At 38.4% G+C, this 21582-nt stretch overlaps 1 pseudogene; it reads left to right on the top strand.

Annotated features, from left to right (window-relative positions):
• The first annotated feature begins 398 nt into the window (after positions 1 to 398).
• LOC138853714 (NADH-ubiquinone oxidoreductase chain 5-like) lies at positions 399 to 2125 on the top strand (annotated as a pseudogene).
• Positions 2126 to 21582: the final 19457 nt, after the last annotated feature.

Raw genomic sequence — 21582 nt, 5'->3', positions numbered from 1 at the left:
AGTGAATTTTAAAAGTTTCGTTGGAAGCGAGGGAAGAGACATAGATAAACAAAATTAATATTCCTCCTAAAAAAATTAGAAATAAAATATATGAGAATCAGAAGGAAGACCCGAATAAACCCGAAAGCAAGCAAATAAGAATGGTTTGTGTAAGGAGGGCAAGTCCTATGGAGAGGGGGTGAGTTAAAGTTGAGAACAGGATAGCTATTCTTAGGGTAAGGGGGAGAGTGAAATATAAAATATTATAACTGACTCTGTTGCATAAAGTTCTAGAAATGGGCTTCATCTTTGGTTTACAAGGCCAAAATTTTTTTTAAACTACTAAAACTTTCAATTTAAATAGTTTAGAATAAAACGTCGGGTTGTGGTGCCGAAGAGATAAGAAGTTATTTTAAATTATGATGTGAGGTGCTTATGGTCATTTAGTTAGTTTAGTGTTTTTGTTATTTAGGGCGTCGGGTTTTATTTTATTTAGTTTAGTAAGGCTAAGTTCGGGGTCTTCTTATGTAATTGAATGGGAAATTTTTTCTTTAAACTCTTCTTCTGTTGTGGTAACTTTAATTTATGATTGAGTAAGGTTCTTGTTTTTAGGGGTAGTTTTGTTTATTTCCTCTATGGTAATATACTATAGGGGGGATTATATAAGTGGGGACAAAAGGTACAGGCGATTTATGTATTTAGTTTTTGGTTTTGTTTTATCTATAGGGGCTTTGATTATTAGTCCTAATTTAATTAGAATTCTTTTAGGCTGGGATGGGTTGGGGCTAATTTCTTATGTATTAGTAATTTATTATCAAAACGAGAAATCAGCGAATGCAGGCATACTAACAGTTTTGTCAAATCGGATTGGAGATGTTGGGATTTTGTTGAGTATTTCTTTACTTTTTATGTTAGGGGGTTGAAATTTTATTTTTTATGAAAGATATTTGAGTGGAAATTTTTTGTCATTGAAAATTCTAGTGTGTGTTGCTGCTATAACTAAAAGAGCCCAAATTCCGTTTTCGGTTTGACTTCCAGCAGCTATAGCTGCTCCTACTCCAGTTTCAGCTTTAGTTCACTCTTCGACACTAGTGACGGCTGGTGTTTATATTTTGATTCGCTTTAGAGGGGCTTTAAGGGGTTCGTGTGTGCAGAGAGTTTTGTTGATTGTTTCTTGCCTAACTATATTTATAGCGGGTTTGGGGGCTAATCTTGAGTTTGATTTGAAAAAAATTATTGCTCTATCGACTTTAAGACAATTGGGTGTTATAATGAGTATTTTATCTTTGGGGTTCGCTGATTTGGCCTTTTTTCATTTGTTGACTCATGCTTTGTTCAAGGCTTTGTTGTTTATGTGTGCGGGGATGGTAATTCACAGGGTTAAAGAATATCAAGATATTCGTAACATAGGTAGGCTAGTGGCATGTATACCCTTAACTAGGGTTTGCATAAATTTAGCCAACCTAGCCCTATGCGGGATGCCCTTCTTGGCTGGATTTTACTCTAAAGATTTAATTTTAGAAGTTGCATTTATAAGGGAAATTAATATTTTTAGATTTTTTTATACGTCTTAAGTACTGGTTTAACGGTATGTTACACATTTCGATTAATCTATTATAGAATAAGGAGTTTTTCTAATATAAGGTCTGTAATATTTGTTAGGGAGAATCATAGAAAAATGTTGAAGGGGATAATAATATTAGGGGTTGGGGCGGTAGTAGGGGGGTGTGTTTTAGCTTGAGTAGCATTTCCAGAACCTTATATGATTTGTTTGAGGTTTCCTTTGAAAATTTTAGCTTTACTAGTGAGAGGGCTAGGGGGTCTTTTAGGTTATGTAGTTAATATGGCCGGGTCAAGAGCTAGGTTAAAGTCTATTAGGTTTTATTCCTATGTTGTGTTTATAGGATCTATATGGTTTATACCAATTTTGTCAACTTTTAGGGTGTCCCGCTGAAGATTAAGGAGTGGGGAGTCTTTTTTCAAGATTGGGGATAAAGGCTGGTCAGAATATTTTGGGGGTGAGGGAGGATTTGGTGGGATAATAAAAGGTTCTGTTTATTTGCAATTAAGACAGGAGAATATGATTATAATTTATATAAAAGGATTCTTTATTTGAATTATTGTTATGTTTTTTATTTTTATCTAAATTTACTTACATATTTTAAATTAGAATTTTGCATTGAAGCTGCAAAGGTGGTTGTTAGCCTGTAGGTGATATTTTTAGAAGAAAAAATCTCCAGCTTTACATTGAAAATGTAATATGTTTTATACACTATAAAAAAGAGAAGTGAACGGAATTTAACCGCTCGGGAAATAAGTTAGAAGCTTTTTCGCTGGCCTAATTCTCTTTGACAGGAAAGAAAATTCAATTTTATCATTAACAGTAATATGCCTCTGGTTTTGGCTTCTGTCAAAATAAATTAGAGGTTTGGGAACCAAAATTTAGGTCGAAACTAAACGCAATCTTTCGCTTTCTAATTTGAAAAAGGTTTATAAACACTTTATGAATGCAACTCATATGTCATTATTGACTACATTTCCAGTTGGATCACTCTAAGGCACCTTTATATCATTCATAATAGAGGCCTAAGAGGAGGATTAAGAGAAAAAATAATCCTGTAGATCTTCAAGAGAAAATATCTGTGAAGGGGGAGATTTGGGCTAAGGGGAGAATTAATGTAATTTCTACATCAAAAATTAGGAAAATTACAGCAATGAGGAAAAACCGTAACCTAAAAGGTAGTCGAGCTGAAGTTTTGGGGTCAAACCCGCATTCAAATGGGGATATTTTTTCTCGGTCTATAATAGTTTTTTTCGATAGAATTGAGGATAAATCGCTCCTGATGAAAGTAAAATAGTTGTATTAAGTAGGGGAACTTGGAAAGGATTGAAAGGTTGGATACCTTCAGGTGGTCAAAACATTCCAATTTCAATTGTAGGTGCAAGACTTCTATGAAAGAAAGCCCAAAAAAATGAGAAGAAAAATAGTACTTCAGAGACGATAAATAAAATTATTCCTCACCGAAGGCCTTTTATGACGGTTTGAGTATGAAGACCCTGATATGTTCCCTCTCGAGTTACATCTCGTCATCATTGAATTATGGTTAAAATAATAGGAATAAATCTAAAAAAGAGGAGATCTGGATTAAATTGATGGAATCATTTGATGAGACCCGATGTCAAAAGCATAGCTCTGATTGATCCGGTCAAGGGCCAAGGTCTTATGTCAACTAAGTGAAAGGCATGGTGTCTGTGTGATGACATTAATTTACTTCACTGGCATAAAGAGTTCTGAGAACTGCAAATACATAGGATTGAATGATTGCAACAGCAGACTCTAATATAAGGAGAAGAATTTGGGCTAAAATAAGAAAAATTAATAATTTAGGGGATAGAGAGGATCCCATCCTTCCAAGTAAGGTAAGGAGGAGATGACCTGCAATTATATTTGCTGCAAGACGGATTGCCAATGTGCCTGGTCGAATAATATTCCTAATTGTTTCGATGAGAAATATAAAAGGTATAAGCACATTTGGGGTCCCTTGGGGTACTAAGTGGGCAAACATGTGCTGAGTGTGGTTTAATCATCCAAACAAAACAAAGGTTAATCATAAAGGTAGGGCCAAGGTTAGAGTTATTGCTAGATGTCTGAATCTGGTAAAGATATAAGGAAGGAGGCCTAGAGAGTTATTAAAAAGAATGAAGCTAAATAATGAAACAAATAAAAATAATAAACCTGGATTAGAGGGCCCTAAAATTGTCTTAAATTCATTGTGAAGGGCGGATACAATTTTAAATCACAAATAAAGTCATCAGGATGGCGAAGTTCAGAAAAGAATTGGAACGAATAGGAATCCTAAGAATGTTGATATTCAGTTTAGATTAAGTGAAAGAATACTTAAGGACTGTTCAAAAATGGAAAATAATCTTGCTATCATTTTCAGGATTTTTCTAGAATTGTTGATTTATGGGTGAAAGTTTCTGTTTTAATTGGAAGTTTGTAGAAGAAATTAACGACAAAGAATAAAATATACCCAAGAGTGAATATTAGAAAGCGATTAAATCAAAGTATAGGCCCTATTTGAGGCATTCAAAAATACTAATGTTATTTTTTAACTAATTTTAGTCTCTAGAAGTAGGAGAACTACTTTTTAGGTTTAAAAGACCTAAACTTTTATAAGTTATCTGGAGAGAAAATTAATTATGAATTTCTAGAAATTCAATTCAAGAAAGAGTCTATGGTATGGTTTGTTTGCAATCGTGTTATTACGATTTCGTGAGTCACTGTGAATTTTAGCTAAAAAATAAGTTATGACAGAAACCCATTCCAGACGTTCTAAATCGTCGAAATATGCTTTAAAGCATCATTTTAGGACATTTTTCAAAGTTTTTTAATGTTTCACGTATTTTTTTAAAATATGTGAAATATTCAAAATTAATATTAATTTATATGGATTTTCATTGGGAATTTTGAAAAATTTAAAAAACATAAGAAAATGTTGAAAAATCATCGAAAATCATATTTTTTGGCATATTTCGACGATTCAAAGATTTTTCAAAGATTTTTAAAAAAGCTTCAATTTTTTTAGTTAAAATATGTATTTACGAAGTGGTTCACGAAAGTAGCATAATTTTGCTTACTTTTAGGATAAAATTGAATTGCAGCATTAATTCTGATTACAAAGCGTTAAAATCTATGAATTATAGATTAAAAATAATGTGCAATGTCGTAAAAGCATTCAAAACGCTCTAAATCGTCGAAATATGCAATAAAATATAATTTTAGCGTAATTTTCCAATTTTTTTTAATGTTTCAAGTGTTTTTGACAAAGTATATGAAATATTCAAAATTAATATTGATTTTTATCGATTTTTATTAGGATTTAAAAGAAAAATTATAATAGCACATGTTAAAGATGAAAAGTCACTGAAAGTCATATATTTTGGCACATTTTGACGTTTTTTGAAGCATTTCTTGAAAATCTTCAATATTTTAACACAGATCAAAAAACATTAAAATCGCCTAAACCATCGAAATATGCAACAAAATATCATTTTCGCACATTTTTCTAACGTTTTTAATGATTCAGGTAAATTTAAAAAATATATGAAACATCCAAAATTAATACTGATTTTTACGTTTTTCATTGGGATTTTTTTTTAAATGTGCAAAATATATGTTAATGTTGAAAAATCATCGAAAAATCACATTTTTCCATAAATTTGTATGATTCAATTCTTTTTGAAGCATTTCTAATAAAATTTCATTTTTTAGAGCTAAAATATGTTTATACAGAGTACTTCACAAAAATAGAATAGTTTCGCTGACTTTTATCATAAAATTGCATCGCAGCAGATATTCTGATTTAAAAGGTTAAAAAAAACTGAATTTTAGCTAAACAATAAGTTTTGTCTGAAAACCATTCCAGACTTTCTAAATCGTCGAAATATGCAATAAGACATCATTTTAGCACATTTTCCTGAGTTTTTCAATGTTTCAAGTATTTTTTTGAAAATATGTTAAATATTCAAAATTAATATTAATTTATATGGATTTTTACAGGGAATTTTGAAAAATTTAAAACATATATGAAAATGTTGAAAAATCTTCGAAAATGAAATTTTTTACATATTTCGACGATTCAAAGATTTTTCAAAGATTTTTAGAAAAACTAAATACTTCCCATAAATACCATAATTTTGCTTAATTTTAGCATAAAATTAAATTGCAGCAGTAATTCTGATTTAAAACCTTGAAAATCTGTAAATTTAAATAAAAAATGTGCTTCGGCAAAAAATTATTCAAAACGCTCTAAATCGTCGAAATATGCAAAAAAATATAATTTCATCGCCTTTGTTTAATTTTTTGTAATATTTCAAATTTTTTTTTTTAAATATATGTAATACTCAATAATAATGCTGATTTTTAACGATTTTTATTTGGATTTTTTAAAAGTGAGTTAAATATATTCCAACGTTGAAAAATTATCGATTCAATCATACAAAGCTTTTTCAAAGAATTCTTTTTGAAAAACTTCAATTGATTTACTTAATTTTTTTTTTTGAGAGAGAACTTTAAAAAATCGGATAAATTTGCTTTTAGCATAAAATTCAGTTCCAACAGTAATTCTGATTTAAAAGTGTGAAAAGCTATGAATTTTATCTAAAAAATGAGGTTCGTCATAAAACACTGAAAACGCCCTAAAATCATATATTTTGGCATATTTTGACGTTTTTTGAAGCATTTCTTAAAAATCTTCAATATTTTAACACACGTCAAAAAACATTAAAATCGCCCAAACCATCGAAATATGCAACCAAAATATTATTTTAGCACATTTTTCTAACGTTTTTAATGATTCAGGTAAATTTAAAATATATATGAAACATCCAAAATTAATACTGATTTTTACGATTTTCATTGGGATTTTTTTTAAAATGTGCAAAATATTTGTTAATGTTGAAGAATCATCGAAAAATCACATTTTTCCGTAAATTTGTATGATTCAATTCTTTTTGAAGCATTTCTAATAAAACTTCATTTTTTAGAGCTAAAATATGTTTATACAGAGTACTTCACAAAAATAGCATAGTTTCACTTTTATCATAAAATTACATCGCAGCGGAAATTCTGATTTAAAAGGTTAAAAAACTCTGCATTTGTGGTCACATTGGTGAGTGTGCTAACCTTCCTATAGTGTAGAAATATATCTAGTTGGACGAATCTTATTGTGGCTACCTGGTCTGGTGGTTAACGCGACGGGCTGGAGTTTTGAGACTCTCTGACCGCGGGTTCAATCCCGGCCGGGGTATGGTTTGTTTGCAATCGTGTCATTACGATTTCGTGAGTCACTGTGAATTTTAGCTAAAAAATAAGTTTTGACAGAAACCCATTCCAGACGTTCTAAATCGTCGAAATATGCATTAAAGCTTCATTTTAGGACATTTTCCTGAGTTTTTTAATGTTTCACGTATTTTTTGAAAATATGTGAAATATTCGAAATTAATATTAATTTACAAGGATTTTCATTGGGAATTTTGAAAAATTTAAAACATATATGAAAATGTTGAAAAATCATCGAAAATCATATTTTTTGGCATATTTCGGTGATTCAAAGATTTTTCAAAGATTTTTAGAAAAGCTTCAATTTTTTGAGTAAAAATATGTATTTACGAAGTGGTTCGCAAAAGTGGTATAATTTTGCTTACTTTTAGCATAAAATTCAATTTCAGCATTAATTCTGATTAAAAAGCGTTAAAATCTATGAATTATAGATAAAAATAACGTGCTACATCGAAAAAGCATTTAAAACGCCCTAAGTCGTCGAAATATGCAATAAAATGTAATTATATCATTTTCCATTTTTTTTAATGTTTAAAGTGTTTTTAACAAAGTATATGAAATATTCAAAATTGTTATTGATTTTTATCGATTTTTATTAGGATTTAAAAAAAAATGAGAATAGCATATGGTCTGAAGTTGAAAAATCACTGAAAATCATATATTTTGGCACATTTTGACGTTTTTTGAAGCATTTCTTAAAAATCTTCAATATTTTAACACACGTCAAAAAACATTAAAATCGCCCAAACCATCGAAATATGCAACAAAATATCATTTTAGCACATTTTTCTAATGTTTTATATGATTCAAGAATATTTAAAAAAATATATGAAATATCCAAAATTAATACTGATTTTTTTGATTTTCATTTGGATTTTTTTCAAAATGTGCAAAATATATGTTAATGTTGAAAAATCATCGAAAAATCACATTTTTCCTCAAATTTGAACGATTCAAGGCTTTTCAAAGCATTTCTTGTAAACCTCCATTTTTATAGCTAAAATATGTGTATACAAAGTTCTTCACAAAAATAGCATAATTTCGCTGACTTTTATCATAAAATTCTATTGCAGCAGAAATTCTGATTTAAAAGGTTGAAAAACTGTGCATTTGTGGTCACATTGGTGAGTGTGCTAACCTTCCTATGGTGTAGAAATATACCTAGTTGGATGAATCTTATTGTGGCTACCTGGTCTAGTGGCTAACGCGACGGGCTGGAGTTATGAGACTCTCTGACTGCGGGTTCAATCCCGGCCGGGGTATGGTTTGTTTGCAACCGTGTCATTATGATTTCGTGAGTCACTGTGAATTTTATATAAAAAACAAGTTTTGACAGAAACCCATTCCAGACGTTCTAAATCGTCGAAATATGCATTAAAGCATCATTTTAGGATATTTTTCTGAGTTTTTTAATGTTTCATGCATTTTTTGAAAATATGTGAAATATTCAAAATTAATATTAATTTATATGGATTTTCATTGGGAATTTTGAAAAATTTAAAACACATACGAAAATGTTGAAATATCATCGAAAATCATATTTTTTGGCATATTTCGACGATTCAAAGATTTTTCAAAGATTTTTAAAAAAGCTTCCATTTTTTGAGTTAAAATATGTATTTACGAAGTGGTTCACGAAAGTGGCATAATTTTGCTTACTTTTAGGATAAAATTGAATTGCAGCATTAATTCTGATTACAAAGTGTTAAAATCTATGAATTATAGATTAAAAATAATGTGCAATGTCGTAAAAGCATTCAAAACGCTCTAAATCGTCGAAATATGCAATAAAATATAATTTTAGCGTAATTTTCCAATTTTTTTTAATGTTTCAAGTGTTTTTGACAAAGTATATGAAATATTCAAAATTAATATTGATTTTTATCGATTTTTATTAGGATTTAAAAAAAAAATTAGAATAGCATTGGATGAAGTTGAAAAATAACTTAAAATCATATATTTTGGCACATTTTGACGTTTTTTGAAGCACTTCTTGAAAATCTTCAATATTTTAACACATGTCAAAAAACATTGAAAACGCCCAAACCATCGAAATATGCAACAAAATATCATTTTAGCACATTTTTCTAACGTTTTTAATGATTCAAGTATATTTAAAAAAATATATGAAACATCCAAAATTAATACTGATTTTTACGATTTTCATTGAGATTTTTTTTAAAAATGTGCAAAATATATGGTAATGTTGAAAAATCATCGAAAAATCACATTTTTCCGCAAATTTGAACGATACAAGGCTTTTTGAAGCATTTCTAGTAAAACTTCATTTTTTAGAGCTAAAATATGTATATACAAATTACTTCACAAAAATAGCATAGTTTTGCTGACTTTTATCATAAAATTCTGTTGCAGCAGAAATTCTTATTTAAAAAGTTAAAAAAACTGTGAATTTTAGCTAAAAAATAAGTTTTGTCTGAAAACCACTCCAGACGTTCTAAATCGTCGAAATATGCAATAAAACATCATCTTAGCACATTTTCCTGAGTTTTTCAATGTTTCAAATATTTTTTGAAAATATGTGAAATATTCAAAATTAATATTAATTTATATGGATTTTTACAGGGAATTTTGAAAAATTTAAAACATATATGAAAATGTTGAAAAATCATCGAAAATAAAAATTTTTGCATATTTCGACGATTCAAAGATTTTTCAAAGATTTTTTGAAAAACTGAGTACTTCCCAAAAATACCATAATTTTGCTTAATTTTAGCATAAAATTCAATTGAAGCAGTAATTCTGATTTAAAACCTTGAAAATCTATGAATTTAAATAAAAAATGCTTCACCAAAAAAGCATTCGAAACGCTCTAAATCGTCGAAATATGCAGAAAAATATAATTTCAGCCCCTTTGTTTATTTTTTTTGTAATATTTCAAGATTTTTTTTTTAAATATATGTAATACTCAATATTAATGCTCATTTTTTACGATTTTTATTTGGATTTTTTAAAAGTGAGTTAAATATATACAAAAGTTTAAAAATTATCGATTCAATCATACAAGGCTTTTTCAAAGAATTCTTTTTGAAAAACTTCAATTGATTTAGTTAATTTTTTTTTTTTGAGAGAGAACTTCAAAAAATCTGATTAATTTGCTTTTAGCATAAAATTCAATTCCAACAGTAATTCTGATTTAAAAGTGTGAGAAGTTATGAAATTTTTCTAAAAAAATGTTTTTCGTCATAAAACATTGAAAACGCCCTAAACCGTCAAAATATGCAACAAAATATCATTTTAGCACATTTCTCCAATGTTTTTAATGATTCAAATATTTTTAAAAAATGTGTGAAACATTCAAAATTAATATTGATTTTTATGGTTTTTATTGGGATTTTTTAAAAATGTGCAAAACATATGATAATGTTGAAAAATCTTTGAAAATCATATTTTTCTGCATATTTCAACGATTCAAATCTTTTTGAACCATATCTTGATAAATTTCAATTTTTTGAATTAAAATATGTATTTACGAAGTGGTTCACAAAAGTGGCATAATTTTGCTTACTTTTAGGATAAAATTGAATTGCAGCGTTAATTCTAATTATAAAGCATTAAAATCTATGAATTATAGATAAAAATAAAGTGCTACGTCGAAAAAGCATTCAAAACGCTGTAAATCGTCGAAATATGCAATAAAATATCATTTTAGTGTAATTTTCCAATATTTTTAATGTTTCAAGTGTTTTTGACAAAGTATATGAAATATTCAAAATCAATATCGATTTTTACCGATTTTTATTAGGATTTAAAAGAAAAATTAGAATAGTATATGTTAAAGTTGAAAAATCACTGAAAATCATATATTTTGGCACATTTTGACGTTTTTTGAAGCATTACTTGAAAATCTTCAATATTTTAACACACGTCAAACAACATTAAAATCGCCCAAACCATCGAAATATGCAACAAAATATCCTTTTAGCACATTTTTCTAACGTTTTTAATGATTCAGGTAAATTTAAAAAATATATGAAACATCCAAAATTAATACTGATTTTTACGATTTTCATTGGGATTTTTTAAAAATGTGCAAAATATATGTTAATGTTGAAGAATCATCGAAAAATCACATTTTTCCGTAAATTTGTATAATTCAATTCTTTTTGAAGCATTTCTAATAAAACTTCATTTTTTAGAGCTAAAATATGTTTATACAGAGTACTTCACAAAAATAGCATAGTTTCACTTTTATCATAAAATTACATCGCAGCGGAAATTCTGATTTAAAAGGTTAAAAAACTCTGCATTTGTGGTCACATTGGTGAGTGTGCTAACCTTCCTATGGTGTAGAAATATACCTAGTTGGACGAATCTTATTGTGGCTAGCTGGTCTGGTGGTTAACGCGACAGGCTAGAGTTTTGAGACTCTCTGACCGCGGGTTCAATCCCGGCCGTGGTATGGTTTGTTTGCAATCGTGTCATTACGATTTCGTGAGTCACTGTGAATTTTAGCTAAAAAATAAGTTTTGACAGAAACCCATTCCAGACGTTCTAAATCGTCGAAATATGCATTAAAGCTTCATTTTAGGACATTTTCCTGAGTTTTTTAATGTTTCACGTATTTTTTGAAAATATGTGAAATACTCAAAATTAATATTAATTTACATGGATTTTCATTGGGAATTTTGAAAAATTTAAAACATATATGAAAATGTTGAAAAATCATCGAAAATCATATTTTTTGGCACATTTCGGTGATTCAAAGATTTTTCAAAGATTTTTAGAAAAGCTTCAATTTTTTGAGTTAGAATATGTATTTACGAAGTGGTTCACGAAAGTGGCATAATTTTGCTTACTTTTAGCATAAAATTGAATTGCAGCATTAATTCTGATTATAAAGCGTTAAAATCTATGAATTATAGATTAAAAATAATGTGCAATGTCGTAAAAGCATTCAGAACGCTCTAAATCGTCGAAATATGCAATAAAATATAATTTTAGCCTAATTTTCCAATTTTTTTTAATGTTTCAAGTGTTTTTGACAAAGTATATGAAATATTCAAAATTAATATTGATTTTTATCGATTTTTATTAGGATTTAAAAGAAAAATTAGAATAGCATATGTTAAAGTTGAAAAATCACTGAAAATCATATATTTTGGCACATTTTGACGTTTTTTGAAGCATTTCTTGAAAATCTTCAATATTTTAACACTCGTCAAAAAACATTAAAATCGCCTAAACCATCGAAATATGCAACAAAATATCATTTTAGCACATTTTTTTAACGTTTTTAATGATTCAGGTAAATTTAAAAAATATATGAAACATCCAAAATTAATACTGATTTTTACGATTTTCATTGGGATTTTTTTTAAAATGTGCAAAATATATGTTAAAGTTGAAGAATCATCAAAAAATCACATTTTTCCATAAATTTGTATGATTCAATTCTTTTTGAAGCATTTCTAATAAAACTTCATTTTTTAGAGCTAAAATATGTTATACAGAGTACTTCACAAAAATAGCATAGTTTCGCTGACTTTTATCATAAAATTGCATCGCAGCAGAAATTCTGATTTAAAAGGTTAAAAAAAACTTTGAATTTTAGCTAAAAAATAAGTTTTGTCTGAAAACCATTCCAGACTTTATAAATCGTCGAAATATGCAATAAGACATCATTTTAGCACATTTTCCTGAGTTTTTCAATGTTTCAAGTATTTTTTTGAAAATATGTTAAATATTCAAAATTAATATTAATTTATATGGATTTTTACAGGGAATTTTGAAAAATTTAAAACATATACGAAAATGTTGAAAAATCTTCGAAAATGAAATTTTTTACATATTTCGACGATTCAAAGATTTTTCAAAGATTTTTAAATAATGTGCAATGTCGTAAAAGCATTCAGAACGCTCTAAATCGTCGAAATATGCAATAAAATATAATTTTAGCCTAATTTTCCAATTTTTTTAATGTTTCAAGTGTTTTTGACAAAGTATATGAAATATTCAAAATTAATATTGATTTTTATCGATTTTTATTAGGATTTAAAAAAAAATTAGAATAGCATTGGTTGAAGTTGACAAATTACTGAAAATCATATATTTTGGCACATTTTGAAGTTTTTTGAAGCATTTCTTGAAAATCTTCAATATTTTAACACATGTCAAAAAACATTGAAAGTGCCCAAACCATCGAAATATGCAACAAAATATAATTTTAGCACATTTTTCTAACGTTTTTAATGATTCAAGTATATTTAAAAAATATATGAAACATCCAAAATTCATACTGATTTTTATGATTTTCATTGAAATTTTTTTTAAAAATGTGCAAAATATATGGTAATGTTGAAAAATCATCGACAAATCACATTTTACTCTTCGACTGGCTTCTGCACTGGTAAGACGTACCTGCTCCTGCTCCTGGTTGGGAGGATCAGACCTCGACACTCAGCAATTGGAACAGGCAAGAGAAGAGGAATTCTTCATCCCGCTCCAGGACTTGGTGCGTAGCTGGCTGCCTGCCCCTGGGCAGACAGTTGGCCTCTGCACTCTTGTAGCTGGGTGAAGTCTTCCCTACTCTCTCCCTGCGATCCCCGTTGGGGAGGGGAACCTGTACCAGCGTCGTCTTCACCTTCATGCACGATGAGCTACGCAAATCGTGTCAAGATCAAGCCAACAAGTGGTACCGTTGATGATTCAACGAAGATTGCTCTTGCAACTGTTGTTCAAGGAACACTGCAAGTTAAATTCAACGCCATTTTGTCTCTGAAAGAAGCATTCATTGTTGTGTGCCACGATGATGCTGAAGCAGAGAAGCTACTCACTACAGATGCCACCACTACACTTACTGCTCAAGGGTTTACTGTTATGTCATCTCCTGCCCTCAAGGCCAGGAAATCAGTATTCCTCAAAAAACTGGACAAGATTCTGACGTCTCAATCACCTGCAGAACTCAAGACATCCATCGAGACGCAAAATACTTGGGCTACTGTTGACAGCATCACAAAAATCCCGAATGCATCGTCCATGCTCAAGGTCACCTTCACCGACGTTAACATGGCTGCCACTGCTCTGAACGAAGGTCTTGCTGTTTACTACTACTTCATCAGTCCAACTTACATCGAAGCAGAGAGATATCAGTACATCCAACACTGCTGGAACTGTTATTCTTACCATCACACCACTAAAACATGTCCAGTAAAAGACAAGAAGTTCTGCACTACATGTGGTAGTGAGGGACACACCTTCAGTTCCTGCACCATTGCTACTCCACCACAACCATCGTGTTTAAACTGTAAGAGCAACGACCACCATACACTGGCAGCAAAATGTCCTACACGTAAGGATATTGTGAAGAAAACACAAGAAGCAGCAAAGAAAAAACCTACTAGCAACACACCAACGTATGCAGCAATTGCAAAGATCCAAGCTAATACTACGAAATTACTTCAAGCTACTACTCAGCCAGCCTCCACCATCATCACTCCTCCAGCATGTGACGTAAGGAGTCGCTGCCTGACCTCGGTGGAGTGCGGTTGTGCACGGCACCCCTCTGCTGATATCAGTCATAGACCTTAGAACGCGATACGGAGGTTTTGGAGTGTTCAGAGTGGATCGCTCAGTGTTCAGAGTGACTCCTTCTCGCCGACCTGTGTTAGTTTACGCACGGTTCGCGCCTTCGTGCGTGGACCACGCATTCGTGGGAGCACGCACGAATGCTGGGATGTTCCCTGTGAGGTCCATGTTAGTTTACGCATGGTTTCTCACAGGAAATTTCGTGACTAAGTGCTTTTCTTTCAAGACATTCTGCAGTGAGTCTGGCGTGTTCTGTGTTAGTTTACGCACAGCCACGCCAGTCATACGTGTGCTACCGTGGCAACATAATTCGTGGGCGTTCGTGCGTGCTGCGCCGCGCCATCGCTACGCACGGGAACGTTCGTGACTAAGTGCTTTTCTTTCAAGACATTCTGCAGTGAGTTTTGTGTTAGTTTACGCACAATTGCGAATCTGTCGTGCATTCGTGTGATTCGTACGTGTGCTGTGGCGTGGCGCTGACCAGCCAGTGTGCTTCGTGCACTGGTACAGCTCGCCAGGTGCCTGGTGCTGTGTTAGTTTACGCATAGCACCTGATTGCCCTCGCCATTCGTGCAATTGTGAGTCATATGTGTGTGCTCAGTGCTCTGGGAAAATATCCATTTGTAACCTAGGTCTTCACAATACGATACCAGTGAGTGACGTGATACTCGCTTGTGAACCACTGTGAACCCAGCTGCGTTGTTAATAGGTCTTGGGAACTGTGGCACACAGCTACGAGCCTCGTTGGGGTGGCTGTACGGCCATGTCATCTCAGGAACCAAGAGGCAAACGGCCCATGTCATCATGCGACGACGACTGTCAGGGCGACGTGGAGGAAGTGGAAGGGCCAGCGAAGAAACCCAAGGACAACCTGCATTGCAGGGGCGATGCCACAGAAGCGCCTCAGCTGATCCCAGCTGCTTCCCCAGATGGCCAGGGGACGATGAGGACAGCCGAGGCCAACCCAAGCCCGGCCCAGCAGGTGGACACCCCCCAACATATGGGGACCATGGAAGTGACCCAGGACCCTCCTCCTCAGCAGATGGCACCAGGAACAACCAACCCAGACGAAGCCTCACAGGCAACAGAGGAGAACGAGATGGAACAGGGGCGCTCAAGACCTCAGAACCGTGCTGCAAGGCAACCAACTGTGGCCTTCAACAAGTTCATTATCCCTCACTACGACATGGTGAAGAACCTGGAGGCGACCATGCCTTCCATCAAGCTCAGCTGCGACATCACACTCAGGGGAGAGATCGTGGCGAAGCCGCGCGACGAGGACACATACGATCGACTGAAGGCAATGGCTGCAGAGAATCCGAGGATAAGGGAGCTCCTGGCTCAAGAAAAGATGCACAAGGGGGTTGTGCTCCACGTCCCTGTACCCATACCAGCAGAGCGATTCCTCGATGCAACCAACATTGTCAAGGCAGAGAGGCTGACCACCGGGACCAACAAGATTCCAACACGGAATATGTTGATCCACCACCGAGGGCCCCTACCATCCCACATCGCACTGGGGGTGTGGGGGCGGTTCAAGATTCGGCCATATGTAGAGGGCCCACTACAATGCTACAACTGCCAGGGTTTCAACCATATCGCGGCTACCTGCCAACATGTGAAGAAGTGTGGAGTCTGCAGCAAGCAGCACGACTCCAAGGATTGCATTGCATTGCTCAAGCAGCCCGCCCCCGAGACCCCACGCCCCGAACCCAAGTGCGCCAACTGCGGCAAGAAACACCACGCATGGAACCAGGGCTGTCCTGTCATGGTACAGCGGTGGCAACAGGTGCGACAGCGGATGGCCCCTGTGGCGACAGCCCAGCCCAACTCGGTAAACACCCAACAGCAACAGGTGGGGACATCGACCAATGCCCCCTCTCCACGCCCCAACCCATGGAACTATCATCACCGGCCAATCGCGGCAGCCAGTACAGGCCCCTCTGCGGCGGCCACACCCTACAGCAGAGAGTTCCCAGCACTGGGGGAGCAACAGAGGAGACCAGTTGCACCGCAAGGGGAACAACGGCATGGGCAAGTCTCGAAGCCTCAGCAGAAACGGAACAAAGGAACACAACAAGCCCGGCTCAGGGACGCTGCTCAAGGAGCTGCGGCTACTCAGCACCAGACAGGACACCAGCAAGGGACTTCCCGTCCGAGTCAGTCCCCACCCGAGTGCAGCAGGAAACAGGCCGCGGCACCCAGTCAGATGGCACAGAGAACCACGGAGACCTGCGCGACCTGCGGGTCAGCAGCAGCAACAATCGCGGGAGTGGGCCAACAACCTCAGGCCGCAGCCAAGGAAGCCCTGTCCCCCCAGAGGGAGGGCACCTCGCAGGTTCACATTGTCACCGTAATCAAGCTTGTGGTAGAGGTGCTATCCATGCTACTCCCATCAATGAAGGACAGGCAGGTCTGCAAGGAGCTCCTGACTACCGTGTACAGCATGGCTCTCCTGGAGAGGGTCGACTCAGCAGCCCTGAAAGATCACCTCACCCAGGTCTTCACGCCCGAGGAAATGGTAGAACACGCACGGATGTTCCGGAGGACCATGGCCGAACAGGAGGAGATGGAGTCCGACGGGTCGCCCGGCAGTCCCTAAAAATTCTCCAGTGGAACATCTGTGGTCTGAGGCAGAAACTCCACCTAGCTATCCAGGCGGCAGTCCGGGATGAGATAGATGTGTTTCTGTTCCAAGAAACCCTTGTCAAGCCCCCACCCGCCCCACAGCCACGCATCCCTGGGTTCTCTGCATACCTGCAGCGTGGTGGGCCCCCCGCCAGGGGCACCGCAATCTATGTGCGGAATTGCATCCCCCACTCGATCGTCACTGACCCTATCAACTGCGGTGAAGGGGTGGAGGTGCAAGCTGTCACGCTGCAACTGCCATCTGGACCACTGACTATTTACAATGTGTACCGGAGCGCACGGTTTACTCTCGACCTCTCGGAGGTTGCAGCTCTGTCCATATCTCGCCTCGAGGGCGTGCTCGTGGCGGGGGACATCAACGCCCATCATGAGCTTCTCCACTCTGTCTCCCATACCAATGAGACGGGCAGGCACTTGGCGGCTGTGCTCGATGATGTTCCTGACGTCGTCCTCCTCAACAATGGGGAGCCGACACACCACGGCGGCAACCGACTGGATGTCACTCTCCTCTCTCGGAGACTGCAGCCTGGAGTGAGGTGGGAACTCCACCCACTTCTCACCAGCGACCACTTCGCGATCGTCACCACGCTGGCGCTCACCCAGCACATCCCATACACACCGCCTCCACGGTGGAATTTCAAGAAGGCGGACTGGCAGTGCTTCCAGGATGTCATACAGCAATGGTGGGAGACGACCTCCCTCTCTGACAATCCTGATGCGGCTGCCCAGAACCTCCAAGCTGCCGTCACCCATGCGGCTGAGGTGGCCATCCCACTTACCAAGGCTGGAGGTACCATCAAGCGGGACTGGTGGTTCTACGACGAGACAGTCAAGGAGCAGAACCACCGTGTCAACTGTGCCCGCAGGCTCCACAGACGCAACCCTACTGCTGACACCCTTCGGCTACTGAGAGAGGTGGTGCGGCACGCTCGCCACATCTCCCACAGAGTCCGCCTGGCAAAGTGGTTCGAATGGTGTGCCTCCTTCGGCCATGCCACTACCCTGTCTGAGATCTGGGCGAAAATAGGTATAGCTACCGGAAAACGCAGAGGAACAGCGCGTGCTCACCATGACCCGGCTGGTGAAGCAGAGAGGCTGGTCGACCTCTTCACTTCCAGGGCAGCAACAGCACGCCTGCCACAAGATGTGCAGAACCTCCAGGCTGTCCTCCTCCCAGACAGGACTGCCAGGCTACAGGCTGCATGCTGCGAACACGACGACACCGATGTAGACTTCAGCGACCGGGAGCTGAAGGCAGCCCTCAGGACATCACACGACACCACCCCCGGCCAGGATGGCATCACCTACAGTATGATCGCAAGGGCGGGCCCCTCTGGACATGATGCACTCTTGGAGGTCATCAACTGCTCCTGGAGGGCTGGACAACTCCCCACTGCGTGGAAGGAGGCCATCGTCCTGCCCATCCCCAAGCCCAGGGACCCGGAAAGCATGAGGCCCATCTCTCTCACCAGCTGTCTGTCCAAGACGGCTGAGAGGATGATCCTTGAGCGACTACGGTGGAAGCTTGGCCCGGAACACCGTCACATATACGGCTTCACACGAGGAGTGGGCACAGCAGAGAGCATCACCACCCTCCTTGCAGGCATTGGGTCAAACAAGAGACCCAAAATTGTTGTCTTCCTGGACCTCGAGAAAGCCTTTGAGCTTGCCAGCGCACCAGCCATCCTTGACCTCCTAGCAGGCAGGGGCGTGAAGGGAAGGCTCCTTGCCTGGATCTCTTCATACCTGCAGGGCAGGTGTGCACGAGTGCGTTTCCAGGGACAAGTGTCCACCCTCAGGCCCCTTGAAAACGGCACCCCGCAGGGAGGGGTCCTCAGCCCCGCTCTCTTCAATGTCCTGATGCATGAGCTGGTGCAGCTGCCATTCTCTTTAGGCACCCAGCTGCTCAGCTACGCTGATGATCTTGCCCTCATCATCACCGAGAGATGTGGTTTGATGCATAGAGCCCAACGTGACCTTAACCTCCTCTCCACCGCCTGCCGTCGTCTCGGCCTCAAGGTCTCAGCAGAAAAATCCAAGGCCATGATCCTGCATGCCAATGTGCCGGAGGGGAGACTGCAGATGTCAGGAGTCAATCTCGACTGGGTCAGTAGCTACCTGTACCTGGGAGTGCACATCGACAATCGGCTCTCCTTTCGGAATCAGGCGGAGTACGTCAGAGAGCGGACCATGCAACGGGTCACCGCCATGCGGGCCCTCGCCAGCCCTAGGTCAGGGGCCAGCCGTGACATTCTCCGATTATTCTATGTGCAGGCGGTGCGCTCTCTCATCGACTATGGGGCACTTACCCTTGTCCATGCCCGCCCAACGCACCTTCGAAGACTCAACGTCGTCCAAAATACTGCAGCTCGGATCATGTTGGGGGCGCCGAGGTGGACGAACACTGTGCCCCTGAATCATGAGGCTCAATTGCAGCCGCTACGCGACAGAATCGCCCTTGTGGCAGCCAGGAGGGTGGCCAAGTACGTACAACTCCCCGGTGGAGAGGGACTGCTGCAACACCTCCTTGAACGGCAACAGGGAGACCTCAGGGAGTCTCCTGGCCGGCTGTGGGTGTGGTCAGCGGCTGATGTAGCAAGCAAACTCCTCCCCATGGCGCTTATAGTCGACAAGGGCTGTGACCGGCCTGTGGCGGGGTACTCTGTACTCCCGCCCTGGGCACCAGAAGCAGTTGTGATCCACATCCAAGACCTCCCAGTTGGCAAGCGTCACTGTCCACAACACGTGCTGCAGCAATGGGCTGCAGTGAGTATTGCAGCAGCAGAGCACCCTGGGTGCGCCGTATATTACACCGATGGCTCCCGGGATCCAGAGGCTGGCCGCACAGGTGCCGGGGTGCACCATGCCACTCTGACGGCTGGATGGCGTCTCCAAGATCACTGCACAATTCTCCAGGCAGAACTCCATGCCATCCAGAGGGCCCTGCAACACGCACTCCTGGATCATCGGCGACCCCCAGTCATTCATGTGGACTCCAGAGCGGCGATCCAGGCCGTCATGCACAGGGAGCCCAGGGACAACATCCGGCTAATTACTGCCATCAGGAAGGACCTGCAGACACTTAAGGAGCAGGGACAGCAAGCAACAATCAACTGGATACCGAGCCACATCGACCTCGCTGGGAATGATGCGGCAGATCGAGCGGCGAAGTCGGCAACCCTTGAGGCCCAGCCAGTGACCACCATTGCTATCAGCCGAAGGCAGGTGGATCTGTGGGCAGCTGATGCAGCCAGGCGCCCGCTACCAGGGCCAGGCACATCGCGGAGCCGGATCTGGTATGACAGGGCGACCCGTGGGGAGCCCCCGCCGAGAATGCGGAGGCTAGACAGGAAGTTGCAGGTTGGGGTCCACCGGCTGCGACTTGGCTACCCTACTGCCAGAAGACTCATTGACCGCGTGCGAGAGGAGCGCTGCTGCCATTGCAACCAGATGGTCCCAGGTCCACTAGTGCACTACCTCCTCGACTGTCCAGCGACGGTGTCACTCCGACGAAGGCACTTCCCAATGGCGCCTGGGGACCCGAACCGAGAAGACACCGCAGCCCGGCTGGTGTACCTCGCCACCCAAGACCTGGGAACTCTCATCCCCATCCTGGCTGCCCACCCACCACCTCGATGACGCCCCACATACAACTACGAGTCGCCACTACGCTCCATCTATCACCTCTCCTACTTTTCCTTCTTTCACTCCCCTACCTCCTCTCCCCCCCCCCCGCTTTAAAAAAAAAAAAAAAAAAAAAAAAAAAAAAAAAAAAAAAAAAAAAAAAAAAATCCAATGGAGCCTGTACCGCTTTCTAGGTAAAAGTCTGAATCACCTAGAACCAATGCCACACTACCAACATTTGACGGGGCTACAAGTGCCTGAAGACCCTTGACCTTGCGATGCCTGCCGACGAGAAAGAAAGAAGACACTCCCCACTTGGGGAGTCAGTGCAAGATAGAAGAAGAAGTTACCCTCCAACCGGAGGGCCCAAGAGAGAAGATAGAAGAATGAAGAAGACGATCGACACCCCCGCCCCGGGGGCCACCGCCGGGTCACCATCTGGAGAAGACCCGGGCCGGAAGTACCGGCAAATCTTTAATGAATGAATGAATGAACCAATTGATTTAGTTAATTTTTTTTTTTTTGAGAGAGAACTTCAAAAAATCTGATAAATTTGCTTTTAGCATAAAATTCAATTCCAACGGTAATTCTGATTTAAAAGTGTGAGAAGTTATGAATTTTACCAAAAAAAATGTGGTTCGTCATAAAACATTGAAAACGCCCTAAACCGTTGAAATATGCAACAAAATATAATTTTAGCACATTTCTCTAATGTTTTTAATGATTCAAATATTTTTAAAAAATGTATGAAACATTCAAAATTAATATTGATTTTTATGGTTTTTATTGGGATTTTTTAAAAATGTGCAAAACATATGATAATGTTGAAAAATCATTGAAAATCATATTTTTCTGCATATTTCAACGATTCAAATCTTTTTGAACCATATCTTGATAAATTTCAATTTTTTGAATTAAAATATGTATTTACGAAGTGGTTC

Source organism: Cherax quadricarinatus, chromosome 38, assembly GCF_038502225.1.
Source record: "Cherax quadricarinatus isolate ZL_2023a chromosome 38, ASM3850222v1, whole genome shotgun sequence".
NCBI classification, from domain to species: domain Eukaryota; kingdom Metazoa; phylum Arthropoda; class Malacostraca; order Decapoda; family Parastacidae; genus Cherax; species Cherax quadricarinatus.
Note: the sequence above shows the minus strand (reverse complement) of the source record. Positions and strands in the feature narration are given on the sequence as shown.